At 42.4% G+C, this 19,402-nt stretch overlaps 1 protein-coding gene across 7 annotated transcripts in view; it reads right to left on the bottom strand.

Annotated features, from left to right (window-relative positions):
* LRP5 (LDL receptor related protein 5) overlaps positions 1-19,402 on the bottom strand; it is a 170,337-nt gene that overhangs the window by 49,737 nt on the left and 101,198 nt on the right. Inside the window, exon 1 of one of the 7 annotated variants that reach the window (XM_051620248.1) lies at positions 2,539-2,738. The exons of the other annotated variants lie outside the window; for them this stretch is intronic. The gene's annotated coding sequence lies outside the window, so the exon portion shown is untranslated. Of the gene's footprint in view, positions 1-2,538; positions 2,739-19,402 lie in introns of those variants that run through there. 7 annotated transcript variants of the gene reach the window in all.

Here is a 19,402-nt window from a genome sequence, read left to right as displayed (position 1 = left end):
CACTGAAAATCCCAAGGAATAAGAATTAAACTTGCATCAGTTCAAACCTTCAAAGACCACTGCAAAGGGAGTAGTTTTTTATACATGACTGAGGTCCAGGAGATTTTTAATCTCTATTCATGTCTTCGTTTCACTACTGAACTCTCTCCCCAGAAAAAAAGGATTGCTGGAATGACCTTCAGTATTCAGTTGCAGGGAACAGAGGCCATCAAAATTATTTCAGGGCACAAGGCAATATAGAATCTGCACTTGCTGAAATTTCGCTTTTTACCATAGAATAGAATTAGGTTTTTCTCACACAAGATCTTTAAGATATGGAAAAAGTATTGGCTTATTGACATATACATTTGTATTTCTAAAATTGCAAGGAAAGCAAAATAGTATTGGAAAAGGGATAATCCCCATATATATATACACACACATATGTATATACATGCATACATATGCATACTATTGGTTAATTATTTAATAACCAACTACTACAATGACCTTGTGCTACCCTTCTTCTCTTGGCATAAGGGAAGAGATTCATATAGTCTGTCCTTACTCAGTAATCATTGGGCAAGATAGGATATTAAAATGTCCATCATAGAATTCCCCATGTCACACACCTAAGGCCACCTCAATCTACTACATAAACTGCAGTAATATTTTCAATTATCCAGACATCTCTTACTCATGGCAGAGTGTATATTTACAAGACGAAGGCAAAATATTTATCTGAAAAATCCCCAGATGGCTCCCCATCTTGATTCTTGTAATTGGTAGCTGCAATGTAGCCACAGTATTTTTAAGGTGCCACTTGAAAATTTATACTATGAGCAGCGTCAAGTTCAGTATCATATTAAAATGAAAACAAAAGAGCACAATTTAAGACAATTGATTTTTCAACATGATTCAATTAAATCTCCATTCGTTGCAACAAATCCTTCACAAGTGGACAACTGCTGTGCTCTAACTTAGGCTACCACAGCTTGTGATTAAGCTTTTAGTTTCCTCTTTACTATTACTTTGAAATTATTTGATTCTTCAAAGTACTAAGCTTGTACCTTATATACTTCCCTGTGCAACACTGTTATTGTGATTTATAGACAACTATGGTAATTTCAACACTGTATCATCCCAACTTTTAAACTTGCTAAGTGTTTAATCAAGTGTTTATTTTTATTTAAAAATGTCTGTAACTTAAATGCAATGTAATATTGAATTATTAAATGCCTAACAATATTATCAACAGCCAAAATCAACCATCATTTTAAACACTTTTTAATACAAATATAAAACAGTAAATTGTAAGGCTCTGTCCATACACGGTAAGCACCAGAAGCACCTACAATTTCTTTTTTTTTAATGTGACCAATGAAAATCTCCACATCTTACTAAATTAGCTTGTGACTTTCAGTATGTTCACTCACACCCATGGTATATACCCAAATAAATTAAAAAACGAAATCTCCACCTTGAAACTTTGTAATACTTTTTAAATTTGTGAAAACAACATGTATTTCTTCCATGACACCATTAATTTGGGCACAACATTTCCCCTTTGGAGAAACACAAATAAGATGCAGTCACCAATCTTACACATTAAATTTATCTGAAAAAAAAATGTTAAATCCTAGCACACTGTATTGGATTTGTATGTCAAGGTTTTGGTAGTGGGAGAGGCTACAGGGGTGGCTTCTGTCAGAAGAGGCTAGTAGCTTCCCCCATGTCTGACAGAGCCAATGCCAGCTGGCTCCAAGACACACCTGCTGTTCATCAAAGCTGAGCAAGTCAGCAATGGTAGTAAAGCCCTGGTGATAACGTATTTAAGAAGGGGCAAAAAACCTGCTGGGCAGCAGCAGCCAGAGAGTGAGAATAGGTGAGAGAAGTAACTATACAGACACTAAAGTCAGTGAAGAAGGAGGGCAAGAAGGTACTTTAGTCACTAGAGCAGAGATACCCCTGCAGCCCATGGTGAAGACCATGGTGAGGCAGGTTGCCCCCCTGAAGTGCATGAAGGTTAGTGATGGAGCAGTATCCACTTGTGGGCCATAGAGGTCAGATGTATGCATCCAAAGGGGCTGTGACCCCACTGAGGTCCTGTGTTAGAGCAGGATCCTAGCAGGACCTGTGATCTCATGCTGAAGCCGGTTTCCTGGCAGGATTTTTGGCACTGCAAGGGACCCATGCAGCAGCTGTCTGTTTCTGAAGGACTGCACTCTGTGGAAAGTCCCATGCAATTCATGAAGAACTACTACTCATGCAAAGGACTCACTTTGTAGAATTTTGTGGAGGACTGTCTCCCATGGGACAAAACCTATGCTGAGCTTGAACTAGATCATCTTTAAGAACCATTCCAACGCACAACATTCTATGATTATATAATCTTTCCCTGTCCTTATTTCAACCCATGACCCTTTTGTTATATTTTCTATCTGCTGTCCAGCTGAAAATGGGCAGTTGATAGAGTAGCTTGGTGGGCACCTGGCAACCAGCCCAGGTAAAGCCAATGCACACAGACATACAACACACACTCAATATTGAAATACTCACCACAGAATCATGGAATGGTTTGAGTTGGAAGGAACTTTAAAGATGTGCTCTCTTGAGATCAAGGGTATTGAGCTCGCTTTGCTCCTTCCTTGCTGCCCTAAGGATCCCCAATTCAACCACGTCATGGTCACTACAGCCTAGTCTCCCAATAAGTTTTAAATCCTCAATCAGCTCATCTTGGTTGGTGAGAACAAGGTACAGCATAGCACCTTTTCTTGTTAGTTCCTCTACCATTTGGAGGAGGAATTTGTCATTAATGGACTCCAGGAACTTCCTGGATTGCTGGTGCTTTGCTGTGTTGTCCCTCCAGCAGATACTGGGCTTTGTGAAATCCCCCATGAGGACCAGGGCCTGTGAGCGCAAAGCTACTCTGATCGCCTGTAGAGGGCCTCACCCACTCGGTCATCCTGGTCAGGTGGCCTGTAGCAGACCTCCACTGTATCTCCTGCCCCTGTCTTCCCTTTAACCCTGACCCCATAAGGTTTCAGTTCACTCCTCCTCCATCCCCAGGCAGAGCTCCATGGACTCCAGCTGGTCACTGATATAGAGGGCGACACCCCCTCCTCTTCTGTCCTGCCTTTTCCTTCCTGAAGAGCTTACACCCAATCATTCCCACACTCCAGTTGTAGTCATCATCCCACCATGTGTCAATGATACCAATAACACCAATCAAAACAGCAGAGATAAGCAGTCAACTACTGCATCCTATGTTTATCTATACACAATAAATATATAATACAGTCTGTCTTGCAACACTATAGTGCAGTTGTTTTCAATTTCAGAGAAAAAGAACTTTAAGACTACCTAGCAGCTTATGTGAATTTGAACATGTGCCACAATGGATTCTCTCCAGAGAAAAAAACTCCTGCTGGGGATAGTTAAAGATAATACTGGCATTCCTGAAAACAAAGTTTCAGGGCAGTTTTGTGTCAGCCCATGAACCTATGATTCTTCTACTACTTGATGAAGTAGCAGAGGTTGACGATTAATGTATTTTTATTTTGTTAAACTAAATAGAGTACATTAAAATAAAGGCTATATCTGTGGTGAAAAGCCAAATGGTTCTGCAATTATCCCATTACATAATGTCCAGGCAAACCCCAAGTGCTCACTTATTTAAAACAGTATCAATTCCACAAGCAATACAGTGGGTTCAGAAGTTCATGCATACTCAGGTGCTGGAGCAAAACTGGTGTCACACTAAGTAAATAAGACTATTTCCATTATGACAATGCATTAGCAGGATAACAATCAAACTGCCACATTTCCAACTACTTTTACACATATGGCCAGAAAAAATTATAATTCAAATAATAGAACTGCTGATTAAAATACACCTGATGAAGATTCAATGCAAGAATGTAGATGTTGCTGCAGATTGCACCAAGCTGTTGAACTTCTTGAACTTTATGAAGTGCCAAGTGCAAGGTCCTGCACCTGGGTCAGGGTGCTCTCTCCCAATACAGACTGGGAGATGAATGGATTGAGCAGACCTTGCAAGAAGGACTTGGGTCCAGCAAAAAACTGGACATGAGTCGGCAATGTGTGCCCACAGCCCAGAAAGCCAAGCTTATTGTGGGCTGCATAAGAAGCAGTGTGTCCAGTAGTCACGGGAGTCTCCCCTCTCTATGCTTCTCTCACGAGGCCCCATCTGGAGTACCTTATCCAGCTCTGGGGTCTCCACAAGAAAGACATGGAGCTGTGTCCTGGTTTAAGCCAGGATAAAGCCAGTTTTCCTTTTACTGATTTTTTTTTTTCCTTCAGTGAGCTCTCTTTTAACTAGCAGCCAGTGTTCCAGCTAGTGGACTGATAACACTGGAATGTTCATGTTACTGCCAAGATTCCAAGGTCGTGTCTTTGCCCTGCCACCTCAAACACTACCGGGAGAAAGAGAGTCGCATCTATGACCTCCCTGTAGGAGGCTGGACTAGACAGACACCAAAATTGACCAAAGTAGTCCGTTCTATATATCTATATAAGCTCAGAGGAAGGTCAGAGATCGCAGAATACAACTTCCCTCCTGCTTCTTCCCTTCTTCTCCATCCATGGCTGGGAAGACTCCATCTAGCCATCACCATTGATCCCCAGGCTTGTGCAATTCCTGACCCTCTTCACTCTCCCCTCAGTTCCTGTCTGCTCTGCCGTCCTCTCTGGCAGCGCTCCCGGACTTTTCAGTACTGTTCACAACTCAGAAGATGCTGTGGGAATTGCTGGGTGTGGGGGGAGGCAAGAGGCTTTTGCACATTCCTGAACACATTTGTATATAATTGTACATATTTTCTTTTATCATCAGTGTTTAATTAAAGCTGTCTAGTTTAGTTTTCAAGACAGAAAAGTCTCTCTGACTAATTTTCTCTTTCCTTCCCTACCTGGGGAAGGGGGGAGGGGACCGAGAGCATTGTATCTGGTTTAATTGCCAATCCTGAGTCAAACCACGACAAGCTGTTACAGAGGGTGCAGAGGAGGGCCACAAAAATGACCAGAGGACTGGAGCATGTATTTTTTGAAGACAGGCTGAGAGAGTTGGTGTTGGTCAGTGTTGAGAAGAGAAAATTCCAGGGAAACCTTGTTGTGGCATTCCTACATTAGAAGGGCACAAGTTGCTGCTGGGGAGATTGTGATTGGACACAAGAGGTAAATTTTTCACCATGAGGACAGTCAAATACTGGATTAGTCTCCCAAGGGAAGAGGTAGATTCCCCCACATTGGATAGTTTGAAGTCACAGCTCAACAGGGTGCTGAGCCATCTCAGATAATCTATACTATTACCTAGAAAGGTTGGACCAGATGATCCTTGAGGTCCTTTCCAACCTGGCATTCTATGATTCTATGATTCAAATTGGATGCAACTTTTATCTGCTACTTTCAGAAGGACATGAAGACAAGAAACTGGTTCTCCTGGCTCTTGTTGCCACTGCAAAACTATTTTACATGCTTCTTAGGAAACACTTCTTCAATCTGATTCTCCTCTTACTTTGGATTAAGACCTACATAAGCCAATGTGGTTTAACAGGTATCCAGGAGAAAGCATCTTTTTTTCCCCAAGTGAATGTTTGGCTCCAAATACTTGAGAAAATCGAAGCCAAAGGTAAAGCTTTAAAGTGCTCATTTACTGCTCTCAGTATAAGCTGAGGCTATAATTTTATTACACAATAGCCCCGCAACTTCATTATTATTTTAAGCCACTGGAAAAGATCGCCCTCCTCTCCTACACAAAGCTTTTGCTTTCTCATCTTCCACTAGACCAGGTTGCTCAAAGCTCCAGCCAGCCTGCCCTTTAACACTGCCAGGGAGGGAACATCCACAGCCTCCTTGGGGAACCTGTGCCAGTGTCTCACCACCCTCACAGTACAGAATTTCTCCCTAATAGCTAATCTAAATCTACCCTCTCCCAGCTTAAAACAGCTACCCTTTGTCTGATCACTACATGCCCTTGTAGAAAGTCCTTCCCCAACTTTCTTGTAGGCCCTCTTCAAGTACTGTAAGGCTGCTATAAGGTCTCCATTTTTTCAGAACCTCCTGCCAAACCTGTCATTCCTTAGAGGAAATGAAATTTTGTTTGGACATTCATTCAAAAGTTGTACATGAAGGCTGGAGAATCAGGCTCACAGGAAGCTCGTAACTTTCAAAAAGGAGAACTGCAAAGTCCTGCACGGATGGAGGAACAACCTCACGGTACCTATATATGCTGGGGGTCACTCAGCTGGCAGACACCAAGCTGAATATGAGCCAGCAATGTGTCTTCCAAAGAAGGCTAATGGTATTCTGGGCTGCAATAGGAGGCGTATTGTCAGCAGGCCAAGTGAGGTGATCCTTCTTCTCTACTCAGAACTGATACAGTGGGGTATTCCAGTTCTTGGTTCCTTAGCACAAAAGAGATGGCTGGTGTGAGTCTAGCAAATGGCTAAGGAGATCATTAAGGGGCTGTAGCATTTCTCTTAGGAGAAAAGTCTGAGAGAGCTGGGCCTTTTTAGCCTGAGGAAAAGACTCAGGGGGGAATCTATTCAAAGTATGTAAATACCTGCAGCAAGCGTTTAGAAAAGATGGAGCCAGACTTTTTTCGGTGGTACCCAGTGACAGGACCAGAGACAATAAACACAGATGGAAACACAGGAGGCTTCCTCTGAACATCAGGAAATACTTTTTCACTGTTAGGGTGACCCACAGTAAACCACTGGCACAGGTTGCCCAGGGAGGCTGTGGAGTCCCCATCCTTTGAGATATTCGAGACCCATCTGGTCCTGGGTAAATACCTCTAGCTAACCCTGCTTAAGCATGAGGGCTGGATATGATGACCTTCAGAGGACCCTTCCCACCTCAACTACTCTGTGATTCTGTGTGATTGCTGTTTTGTGAAGCCTTTTTCTTGTAAAAAATAAGCAGAGATGAGTGCTTCCCACCTCCATAATTTGCACTCCATCTTGTACCCTGTAAATCCTGTAAATACTGTGGTGGTCCCCAGCACATATGGAAGGCATTGCAAAAAGACAATCTGCCAGCTGTGGTGGTGAGTAAGAATAGCAACACTGTTGTAAGACAAGAAAGTCCAATCCCAGTTTTGGTGCAATTATGTTAATAAGCCAAAACCATAAACATAACAACAAAAATACGTGCATTTTCTTTTTCTTTAGATTGATTTCATTAAATTTAAGAAAAAAAAAAGCTGAACCTTACATTACAGAACTTTTAAATTTTCTAGATTAAAAAAAATATTTTAGAAAACTAGTCTTATAAGGTAAACTTAGATTTCAGATATATTTCCAGGTATTATTTAAAACATATCTATTGTTCTCAATGTTTAATTTCTATTTGGTTTTGCTATCTATAGGTTATTAACATTCCATAGGTGTAAAGTCCCTTGTAAGTCAGAAGCTGCATTCTTCTAGATCGTGTCTGTAAGTATATTTTGAAATAATAATCCCATAATAGATGACACACCCACTCTTGAATTCTTTCCCTTTACGGTCCCCTATCTTTTCATGCACTTGATGAACTACTTAGTAGTAGAAGAGGAAGAACCTCTGCAGTATCATCACAGATCTAATTGAGACTTCCTTTTTGTTAGATCTATGTGATTCCACTCACTAAAAAACCTCACCTTATTACAATAGAAGAATTTGAAGAATTGTTGATGCAGCTGGACAAACCTGCATGCCACAAGTCAAATTAGCAGGATACTTCATACCAAGGATGTCCTGGATTTAGAAGTCATTTTGCCATTTGTCAACGTTTGACTCAGTTTGACAACAATGCTCTCGATCCCCTCCCCCTCCCACCCAGGTAGGGAAGGAGAGAGAGAAAAAAGAGAGAGAGACTTGGCTGGATTAAAAACTGAACCGTGCAACTTTATTTGTAATACTAATACGTGATATAAGAGTGTGTATATATATATATATATATATAGTGATTATACAAAGGTATGGTAGAAGCCTCTCGCCTCCCCCCACCCCCAGCAACTCCCACAGCACTTCCCTCAGATGAGGCAATTCCGAGGAATCCCGAAGCTGCTCCTGGGGAAAGGCAGAGAGTTACGAGGGTCAGGAGGGCTTGAGGTCGATGGGTCGACGATGACGGGCAGATCGTTTCCCAGACGCCGGCCACAAACGAAAGAAAGAGAAAAAAAAGAAAGAAGAAGGAAGGCAGACAGAGAGGCGAAGCGAAGCGGCGAGAGAGCAAAGCAGGAAGGAAGGAAGTTTTCTTCTGTCATCTCCGACCTTCCCCCGAGCCTACGTAGATATATGGAATGGAATATCTCTGGCCAGTTTTGCTGTTCGTCTAACCCAGCCTCCCACGGGGGGGGCCACAAATCCCCCCGTAGTGTCTGAGCCGGCACAGCAAAGGCACGACCTTGAGAGCCCAGCAATTACAAAAACATTCCAGTGTCTTATCAACCTAGCAGAACACGCAGTTGCTAGTTGAAGAAAGCTCACTGAAATAAAAAAATAAAGATCAGCAAAAGAAAAACTGGCTTCATCCTGGCTCAAACCAGGACACCATTGTAATGAAAAAACCTCTAAATTGAAGAATGGGATAAACTTCTTCAATGAAGGGATTAAACAAGTTCTCTTGTCAACATGGAAAAGTGGAGGAAAGGGCAGAACAGAATGTGTTTGGAACATAGCCAATATTAAATATTTATTAAAGAACCCTGCAAACAAGAACTAAATCTCTAACTGCACCTGTAGTGATAACACACACCACTTTCTCCAAATCCCATCCCTCCTGACTCTACAAATTTATGAAGACTCCCAAACATTCTGTTTTACTCCATGCGTGGAAGAAATTGGATGCTAGAGTGGTAAGACTCTTCTTTTCCTGCTACTGACCACCTGCAAGACTGAACTAGAATTTCTTCATTTCAGTGCCTCTGTCTTTCCCTCTCCCCTTTTGTTTTGCCTATTTAGCTTTAGGGCTTGATGGGAGGCTGCTTGAGTGTTGTTGTGGTGGTGTTTTGTTGTTTGGGGTTTTTTGTAACTTCCATTTGGCATTTTGCTTAAATCATCATCTCTTGAGAGACACTGACTGGGTGGGTGGAAATGATGGCTTAAATTCTAATATAAATGCTTTAAGTATTCTGGGTTTCAGAGAATTTTAAAAACGTAACATGAATAAATCTCTGAAAAGTTTAAAAGGCAAGGGCAAAAGTCAAGTTATAAAAAGTAATTTTAAGTCCTGATTTTTACGCAGATCTTATTTAGAGAGAAAAGCTGTTTCATGCATGAGCTGCACTGCCCCGGGGTAATGGGACAAACCCATCACCTGTGTTTAGTAATACTGGAACAGCCCACACACTGTGTTTTCAGGCTGCGACTGGCAGTAGCATGATTCACAGTCTTCATCAGGGATCAAAAAAATAATTTTCACTTTGTCCCTATCAGGAACACATGAAAGCAAGCCTTGAGTAAGGACTAAGAAAGAGTTACAGGATCTGGCTATATATAAGCATGTGCATATTTATAAAAACAGATATATACATACACACATGCATTTGTATGTGGGCACATGTATGTGCAGTATGTGTATGTTTCTATTATATTTTCAGAAATCCTGTTCCCTTTTGGAAGATTCAAAGACACTGATAACTCACCCATGTACAAATGAGTTACATATTCCTTACTTCTCAAACCAAATTTTCCTGGTGAAATATAGTGAGATTTTACATACTTTGTGTCTCACTGACTAATAAGATCAATGCAGGCTATTCTCCCTATCCCTCTTTTTGTAGAAGGGACTTTCAATACCTGTATCCAGATAAGGGTGGTTGCTATTGCCAAATACTTGGAGATACTGCTAATGGCTTCATTTGAACTCTGCATTGCTGCATATTAGTATGGAGGTGGGGGTATGCATATTTTAATCCACATTGTGATTGCTTTAATGTTGTTTGTAATGAGGAATTTGTTTTTATTAATGCATATGAAAGGTGTTACTGGAATTTGTGCTCCCCAAGGAATTAATTTCCACTATCATACAGAGTGTATACTTAGAAGAAGGAGAAGGCTAAAGGTCAGTTTTCCACTCATGAACTACAGTGCTCAGCCTCTTTCACAGTTCTTTGCATCCATGGATTCAGAGAGAATCCAACCATGGATTTAATAAAGATATCAGTTATCCCCATCTTACACACAAAGAAACCGAGCCAGGACATGGCCACATACTTTTATAGGGTACATGGAGGTTAAGGCAGCATTAGTAGCATCAGAGAACTTACTTCTGCCTCCAGATTGACATTGTCACCCACACAGAAACTACAGAAATAAGGATACATAATTTTCACACCCCTGACAAGCAGTTCATAAGAGGGTAGAAAGAACAACGTTGAGAGGAAGGTTTGGTTGAAGACATTTTTAAAAGGAACACAAAAAATTTAACCAGTAGAATATGCATAGCTCCTGTCACTCCTCCCACTTCCAAGTGCTGAGACCACAAACTACAGCAATACTTTTTCTCTCTTCAGAAGCTCTAAGTCTATGTACAATTATTACCAACTCTTGAAATTAGGCGTTTATGCCACTGGCAAGAATGAAAGTACATCTCTAGAATATAGAAAACTAATACGTCATTGCTGTTCTCCAAGGTCAAGTAGTTATTACCCCAGATAGAGATGAGTGGGGGAAAAAAACTGTCATAAAATGAAGTTTCTGCCATAGCTCACTTCCATGTAATTTAAAGCCTGAGTACCAGATCTTACTGTCTGAAAGCTTGTAAAATAAATCTGTCTTGCAAAAGTGAGTTTTGTCTCTTAGTTGTCATTTTGAGAATGCTGTAGGAGATTTTATAATTTCAGTTTCAAAAATTCCTTCTAGCCTAATTTAAACATTTACCTTTAACATGAGGTTCTTTATAAATTACAGTATCTGACTATGTGCAATGGAAGAACTTTTCAGAGTACTTTGTGGATTGTCCAGAGCTTCCTTTTCAGAATAAAACTTCTGCTTGGGGTGTATCTTTGTCTCTTCTTATTTATTCAGTGTTTTCTTTTGATCTATTTACTTGTTTATGATAATTATAGTATTCTGGTGGAAACAAATTATGAAAATTATGAAAGTGGAGAGGAAGGAGAATTACAGTATTAACAGCACTCCAGATCTGGCAGAAAAGGTACTTTTACAGACTTTTCAGCATCTTCTGAAAACAGTCAAATTCACTGCAGAACCACAGAAGGGCTCATAATAAATACAAGGTGCACCTGGATGCTCCTGGCTGTCAGAACTACACTTTTCATTCACAGGTGTGTGGGAAAACTGGAGTTTTTCTCTGACCCAGTGAGCGGCACATATTCTAAGTACCCTTCAAGCAATAAGAAAGGTGCTTCAAGCATTTGCAGCAGCTCATTTAAGGAATGCAAACCCCACCTGAATAAAATCTCCCACTACTGCTGCTGGACAGGACTAAACTGTATCATTCCCCAGTGAACCAAGTGATGAAGATGGGGTGGCACTGTGCCTCACTGAAGCAGAGTGCAAAAACAGATGGACACCCACCCCACCCGGCATGCCTGGCACTGCAATAACCCTGGCTAAGCACAGAGTTTTACTTGTTACAGAGAATGGCTTAAGGCCATGTCTAAGCCTTAGTTTCCCTCTCACTGCCATTAGAGATGACAAGCCAGGTCAAAAGGATGCTGCAGAAAAACCTATGTGTCAGCAGAGGTACAAACTCATTGAGCATATCTCCCCCTGATTTTATTAAACAAAGCTGAAAAGCAGGGAGAGTAATCGAAGCAGACCAAAGTAATTGATTTTCTACTCCAAGTTACTGGGTCGACATAAAAAGAACAGCATTTATAACAACCATTCTGTGCATCTATTGGAAACATGATTTTTTTGAGCCTGCGGACACTGGAGGAGGCAGACACTGACTACAAAAAGCATCAGTTTCCTGTTTAAATTTGGGACCATATTTAGTTCAAGTTCAAGGCAGCCTGGGCTGCAGTGAGCATGAACTAGTGCAGTTCACTGTCCTAAGGGAAAAATGAAAAGAGAAGCACAGTAAGGACTCTAAATATTAGGAAAAAAAACTTCCAGCTCTTCAAGGAAGTAGTAAATAGGACTCTGTGGAAGCGACCGTCCAGGACAAGGGAGCAGAAGAGAGATGGCAGATCTTTAAGGATTCTTTTCATAGAGTGCAAGAGATCTCAGTCCCCATGTGTAAGAAATCGGGCAAGGAAGGCAAGAGACCAGTATGGCTGAGTCAAGACCTGCTGGTCAAACTACAAGGCAAGATGGAACTACACAGGCAGTGGAAGCAGGGACAAGTATCCTGGGAAGAATACAGGAACATTGCCTGGTTGTGTAGGGACAAGATCAGGAAAACCAAAGCTGTGCGCTGGAGATGAATTCGGCAAGGCATGTAAAGAAAAACAAGGGTTTCTACAGTTAAGTAAACCAGAAAAAGAAGGTTAAAGAAAGCATGAGCAACAATGGTGAACTAGTAACAACGACGAGGAGAAGGCTGAGGTTCTCAACAACTTTTTTGCCCCAGTCTTCACTGGCAACCTCTCTGCTCATGGCTGTCATGTTAATGGCCCACAAGATGGAGAACAGGGACACATAAGTGAGAACAAGGTTCGTGGCTATCTGAGGAACCTGAATATACACAAGTCCATGGGTCCTGATGAGATTCATCCTGGAGTCCTGAAGGAACTGGCTGATGCACAGTGACAGGAAGAAAGAAAGCATTATGTCCATTTTTCAAAAGGGTAGAAAGGAGGACCCTGGGAATGACCAACCTGTCAGCTTCATCTCTGTGCCTGGGAAGATCATGGAACAGATCCTCCTAGAAGACATGCTAAGGCACACAGAGGACAGGAAGGCTATTCAGGACAGCCAGCATGGCTTCACTAGGGGCAAATCCTGCCTGACCAACCTAGTGGTTTTCTACCATGGAACAACTGCATCATCAGTGGACAAAGGAAAACCTATGGATATGTGTTGAAGAATGGCTTGAGCAGCAAGGCGATGGGTCCTTGCTATCTCCTCGAGAGGCCTTGAGAGTGTAACACAAATAGCAGCTGTACAAGCAATCTCTTTTTTTAGCCTAACACAAGAATAAACAATCTCTCTGTTAGCTTAAACTAACGCAAGGACAAGGTAGAGAAGTAGAATAAAAGAAAACAAGGAAGAACCCTGGAACTCAGTGTGTATGTTACTATCCAGTAAAATCACTGCAAGTAGTTACCATCCAGTGAAATCACTACAAGTAGCTACTATCCAATGAATTCACTACAAGTAGATTTGGAAAAGGGTATAAAAGTAACACTGTGTATTCAATAAATCGAAGCTTGCTTTATCAATCACATTGATCCTGGACTGCTTGCTTCCCTCGCTGCTGGCAGATATGATCTAACTGGACTTCTGCAACACCTTTGACATGGCCCTCCACAACATCCTTCTAAGTTGGAGAAATATGGGTTTGATGGGTGCACTGTTCTGTGGATAAGAAATTGGCTGCATGGTTGCATCCAGAGAGTAGTGGCCAATGGCTTATGTCCAGACGGAAAATGGTGACAAAGTGGAGTCCCTCAGGGGACTATACTGGGACCAGTGATGTTTAATATCTTCATTAGCGATACTGACAGTGGCATTGAGAGCTCCCTCAGCAAATTTGCCAATGACACCAAGCTGGGTGGTGCAGTCGATATGCCAGAGGGACAGGATGCCATCCAGAAGGACCTGGAGAAAGCTGCAGAAATGGGCCCAGGTGAACCTCATGAGGTTCAACATGGCCAAGTGCAAGGTCCTGCAGTGTGCTAGGGCAACCAATACAGGCTGAGGGAAGACATGCTAGAGAACAGCCCTGTGGAAAAATACCTGAGGGTACTAGCGGATGAAAAGCTGGACATGAGCCACCAATGTGCAACTGCAGCCCAGAAGGCCAACCTTATGCTGAGCTGCATCAAAAGAAGTGTGGATCAAGAGAGGTGATTCTGCCCCTCTACTCTGTCCTGGTGAGACCTCATCTTGAGTACGGATTCTAGTTCTGGAGCCCTCAACATGAAAAGGATGTGGAGTTGTTGGAGCATGTCCAGAGAAGGGTACAAAAATGATCAGAAGGCTGCAGCACCTCTCTTATGAAGACAGGCTGAGGGAATTGGGGTTGTTCAGCCTGAAGAAGAGAAGACTCCAGGGGGACCCTATAGGGCAGCTGGCGAAGACCTGTCTGCTAGGGCATGTAACAATAGGACAAGGAGTAATGGTTTTAAGCTAGGAAAGGGTAGATTAAGGCTGAACATTAGGAAAATGTTATTTAATATGAGGGTGGTGGATCACTGGAACGAGTTGCCTAGAGAGGCCCCATCCCTGGAGACATCATTCAAGGTCAGGCTTGATGGGGCTCTGAGCAATCAGTTCTAGTTGGAGATGTCCAATAATAAGGCTTATTATAGGGGGGTTGGATTAGATGACCTTTATAGGTCCCTTCCAACCCAATACATTCTATGAATCTATGATTGTATAATGTCCAGATGGAGTCCATGGAGCTCTGCCTGGGGATGGAGGAGGAGTGAACGGAAACCTTATGGGGTCAGGGTTAAAGGGAAGACAGGGGCAGGAGATACAGTGGAGGTCCGCTACAGGCCACCTGACCAGGACGACCGAGTGGGTGAGGCCCTCTATAGGCAGATCAGAGCAGCTTTGCACTCACAGGCCCTGGTATCTGCTGGAGGGTCAACACAGCAAAGCACCAGCAATCCAGGAAGTTCCTGGAGTCCATTAATGACAACTTCCTCCTCCAAATGGTAGAGGAACTAACAAGAAAAGGTGAGCTGGTTGAGGATTTAAAACTTATTGGGAGACTAGGCTGTAGTGACCACAACATGGTTGAATTGGGGATCCTTAGGGCAGCAAGGAAGGAGCAAAGCAAGCTCAATACCCTTGATGTCAAGAAAGCAGACTTTGGTCTCTTCAAGGATCTGCTTGGCAGGGTACTGTGGGACAAAGACATGGAGGGGAGCCCAGAAAAGCTGGTCCATATTCAAGGATCACTTCCTCCATGCCCAGGAGCCACGTTTCCCAATGAAGCAGACAGGAGGCAGGAGTGCCAGGAAGCCTGGCCTCAGTTGTCACCAGAAAAGGGTCTGGTCACACCATCCAAGTTAGGAGAAGGCAAAGGTGTGGACTGTGAAAAGGGAGATCTCCCTACTGTAGGAGAAGAGCAGGATTGTGACCATCTAAAGGTGTACAAGTCCATGGGACCTGATGGGATTCATCCAGAACTCCTGAAGGAAATGGCTGATGGAGTTGCAAAGCCTATGTCCATCATATTTGTGAAGTCTTGGCAGACTGGCAAAATTCCCTCTGACTGGAAAAGGGGAAACCTAACTCCCCTTTTCAAGAACAGAAAAAAAGAAGACTAAGGGAACTACATACTAGTCATTCTCACTTCTGTGCCTGGCAAAATTGTGGAGCAGCTCCTTCTGAAGGATTTGCTAAGGCATGTGGAAAACAAAGGGGTGATTGGTGACTGACAACATGACTTCACCAAGGGCAAATCCTGCCTGATTTCACAGCCTTCTACAATGGGGTCATGGTATCAATAAACAAAGGAAGAGCAAACAAGGACATCTACCTGCACCTGTGCAAAGCTTTTGATACTGTCCCGCATGATATCCTAGTACTGAAACTGGAACGATACAGATGTAGTGGATGGACCACTTGTTGGGTAAGGAGCTGGCGGGATGGTCACGATGGTCACAAATAGTTGTGATCAACGGCTCAATGTCCATTCAGATGGAGATCTGTCACGAGTGGTGTTCCTCAAGGATCAGTACACAGACTGGTGCTATTTAACATCTTTTTTGGTAACATGGACAGTGGAATTGAGTGCACTTTCAGCAAGTCTGCCAACAACACCAAATTGTGCGGTGAGGTTGACACAGTGGAGGGCAGGAATGCCATCCAGAGAGACTGACTCAAAAGAAGCACAGCCAGCAGGTCAAGGGAGGTGATTCTCCCTCTCTACTCTGCTCTCATGAGATCCCAACCTGGAGTACTGTGTCCAGTTCTGGGGCCCCCAACATAAGTAGACATGGAACTCCTGGGGAAAGTCCAGGCCACAAAGATGATCCAAGGGTTGGAGCACCTCTCCTATGAAGATAGGATCAGAGTTGGGGTTTTTCAGCCTGCAGAAGAGAAGGCTCCAGGGAGACTTCATAGTGGCCTTCCAGTATCTGAAGGGGGCCTACGGGAAAGCTCAGGAGGGACTTTTTACAAGGGCTTGGAGTGAGAGGACAAGGGGTAATGGAATAAAACTGGAAGAGGGTAGATTTAGGCTAGACATTAGAAAGTAATTCTTTAGTGTTAGGGTGGTGAGCCACTGGAACAGGTTGCCCAGGGAAGTTGTGGAAGCTTCATCCCTGGAATTGTTCAAGGCCAGGTTCGATGCACCTCTGAGCAACCTGATCTAGCGGGAGGTGTCCCTGCCCATGCAGGGGGGTTGGAACTAGATGTTCTTTTAAGGTCCCTTCCAATTCAAACCATTCTCTGATGATTCTATGATTCTGTGATGCATAGGCACTATACAAAGCCTCTAGACCCACATTCCAAATGCCATGAATAGAAGTTGTCAAAGAAAAGCAGAAGATGACATACCTTTTTCTGCCTGTATGGCCATGCCAGAAGTTTGCTGATAAAATAAGATGAAAGGCAAATGCATGTCCCAAGAACAATTTTGTCATTTGGTCTACAACTGAATCCTTAAAGGCAGATTCACATTAAGCCATAAGACAAACAATAGGGATGGAAGAGGACAAAGGAGAGGCAGTGGCACTCCACAAAGATGCCTTGAATCTCCCCATTTTCTGGCATCAGTAAGCTTGCGTTTATGCAGCATTTTACGAATCTTAAATTAGTAAGGCTTCAACAAGCTGGAAAACACTAGCCTTCCTCCACTGCAGGGGCACATGATACTGAAACACGGAATCCAAGGTCTTGTAGTATAAGCTCTAGTCAGTGCAAGAATCCTGGGGATCTACTTTATGCTGGAAGACTTTCCCACTGCAACTCTGCCAAAAACACCCCCAAGCAGAAGAACATCTCATACTGAAGGAAGGAGCGCTGGTGCTCTCTGGATAACGTAAGTTCTTTGAGAAAATTACCTTCTCAACTCTAGCATATGCTGGGGGGCATGGACTTCTTCCACACTCCTAAACCTCTAAACTCTTAGATGTGGCCTGAGTCCCAAATCTAATCTCCTCCAGGCAGTTCACTTAACTGAAAAATGTCTCAATTTAATTATTTGTAACATGAAGGGAAAGTATGCTTCCTACTTACAAGAGCTCTTCAACTTTCTAGAAATAGGTGGCACATAGTTTAACCCTTCTCTAAAAGGAAAGTATTTCTGTTTCACTGCCCCACAGGATGCTCTCAAAAAGTTGCTGCAAAATACAGTATCTTCCTGGAGAAGCAAACCTAAGGACGTGCCTTACTAACCCTCTGCTGGGTCATCAGAATGCAAGCAGCCTTTATATCGCATAAGCCCAGGACTTCTGTAATTACTACTTGAGAACAATCTTCAGAATGTCCTGGTTCTGACCTCTGTTCTCTCCCAGATTTCCCATGGAACCTAGCAGTAATTGTTCATGATTCTTTGCCCACTATTTCCAAATCACTAACGTAATATCACACCTTAGTGTGGGCCTTGCCATTTTAGAGTAGGAATTAGCAGGGCAAATTACAACTCTTGTATCAGTCTGGACTAGCAAAAATTTTATGTCCATTGACATTATTTTTGTGGGAGCTGTGCAAACAAACCCAAGCAATTCTCTTTTTAATGACAAATATTTCACTTGCACTTCAACTAAGACATGCATGTCTATGCTTTCAGTCAAGGTTCTCCTTCATGTTGCTACATGCAGGTAGTACTGGCTCTACATTCAGGTGCTGGGTGTAGCTTCTCTTTAAGCATTATTAAAAATTTGATTTAATAATGTTCCACCCATTAATATTCTGTTCTGACAACAGACTCAGGTAGTTGTATTATTTCCAGTGAGTATGAATCTGCACCAGCAAATTCAGTGCTCAGAAACAGTTATGCAATGAAAACAGGGAATATGTGTATTATCCTGTGCTGCTATATGATGGCACCATTTATCAGTGGAAAGCAGAGAACTATTTTTGCCACACGCTCCTTAAAATCACCAACTCATCAAATGGTTCATAAACTTCAATCTCAAAACCATTTATGAAAACAGAGTCCTCTTAAATTCAAATATATTTCTCTATACTGAGCTGTCACTAGTTGCACTGAAGATGACTCATCACAGCATGCCACACGCAAAGTGAATTACACCAAGATTGCTACAAGGACTCATGCCAGTGTCTCACCACCCTCACAGTAAAGAATTTATGTCTCATCTAAATCTGCCCTCTTTCAGTTTAAAGCCATTACTCCTTGTCCTATCACTACATGCCCTTGTAGAAAGTCCCTCCCCAGCTTTCTTAAAGGCCTCAGAGCCCAACGGGCTCATACAATGGCTCACAAGAGGCTCCTGAGGGAAAGGGAAAAGGCTACAGAAATACCTATGCTAGCTGCAAATGCAAAGGACAGCAGGAGCCCGTCGCAGATGAAGTCAGTCACTCAATGAAAGGATAGGAAAAAGAGAAGGAAAATATGTGGTGCATCCTAGACAGAAATCAGCACACAATGTAGAATGACAAGGATAATCAAAATGTCCCAGTAGTCAGCATCAAGAGAAGAAAATGACCAACTTGGATACATTTTTCTATAAAGTTTGTTATTAATTTTTCCCAAATACGGAAAATCCTGTTAAGAGGGATAGTGACCATTACTATTTAGGCTAAGAAAATTACAATTCAGAAAACTGGAAAGAAATTAAATATTGTAGAATCTCTTCTCTCCTTAGCCTGCTTGGTGACCTCTTAAAACCTGGTTTTCTGGGCTTGCTGAAGAACACATTTCTTTTTCTGCTTTTTGCCACTTAAATTAGAAATATGATCAGCAACCTCATACTACTCTGTTTATTTCCTGTCCGTTTGCTGTTGCTCTCATTTTTACATTAGCACTAATGTGAAAAAATACTGCAAACCATGCGCAGGCTAAAAACATTAAGGTGGCTATTTCTCAACCTTTTAAGTCCTCTGTTGAACAAACAAAAAACTCACAACCCACATAACTAGGAATCCATCAGTAATGGAAAGAACAATACAAGGAAGCTGTAGACCCATTCTTCAAAAACTATGACATGAAAAATAAGACTAATTAAGGCTGCCCTTGCTAGTTTTTTGAAGGCAGGAAAATATGTGAAACAAAAGATCTAAGGAGAAAATTTGAAGTACCTTTCAAAATAACACCACACAAACCACCACTGTGTTAGAAGGGGAAAAGGGGAAGGGGGAAGAAAAAG

Source organism: Apus apus, chromosome 5, assembly GCF_020740795.1.
Source record: "Apus apus isolate bApuApu2 chromosome 5, bApuApu2.pri.cur, whole genome shotgun sequence".
NCBI lineage: Eukaryota > Metazoa > Chordata > Aves > Apodiformes > Apodidae > Apus > Apus apus.
The sequence above is the reverse complement of the archived record's forward strand: the minus strand, read 5'-3'. Positions and strand labels throughout refer to the sequence as shown.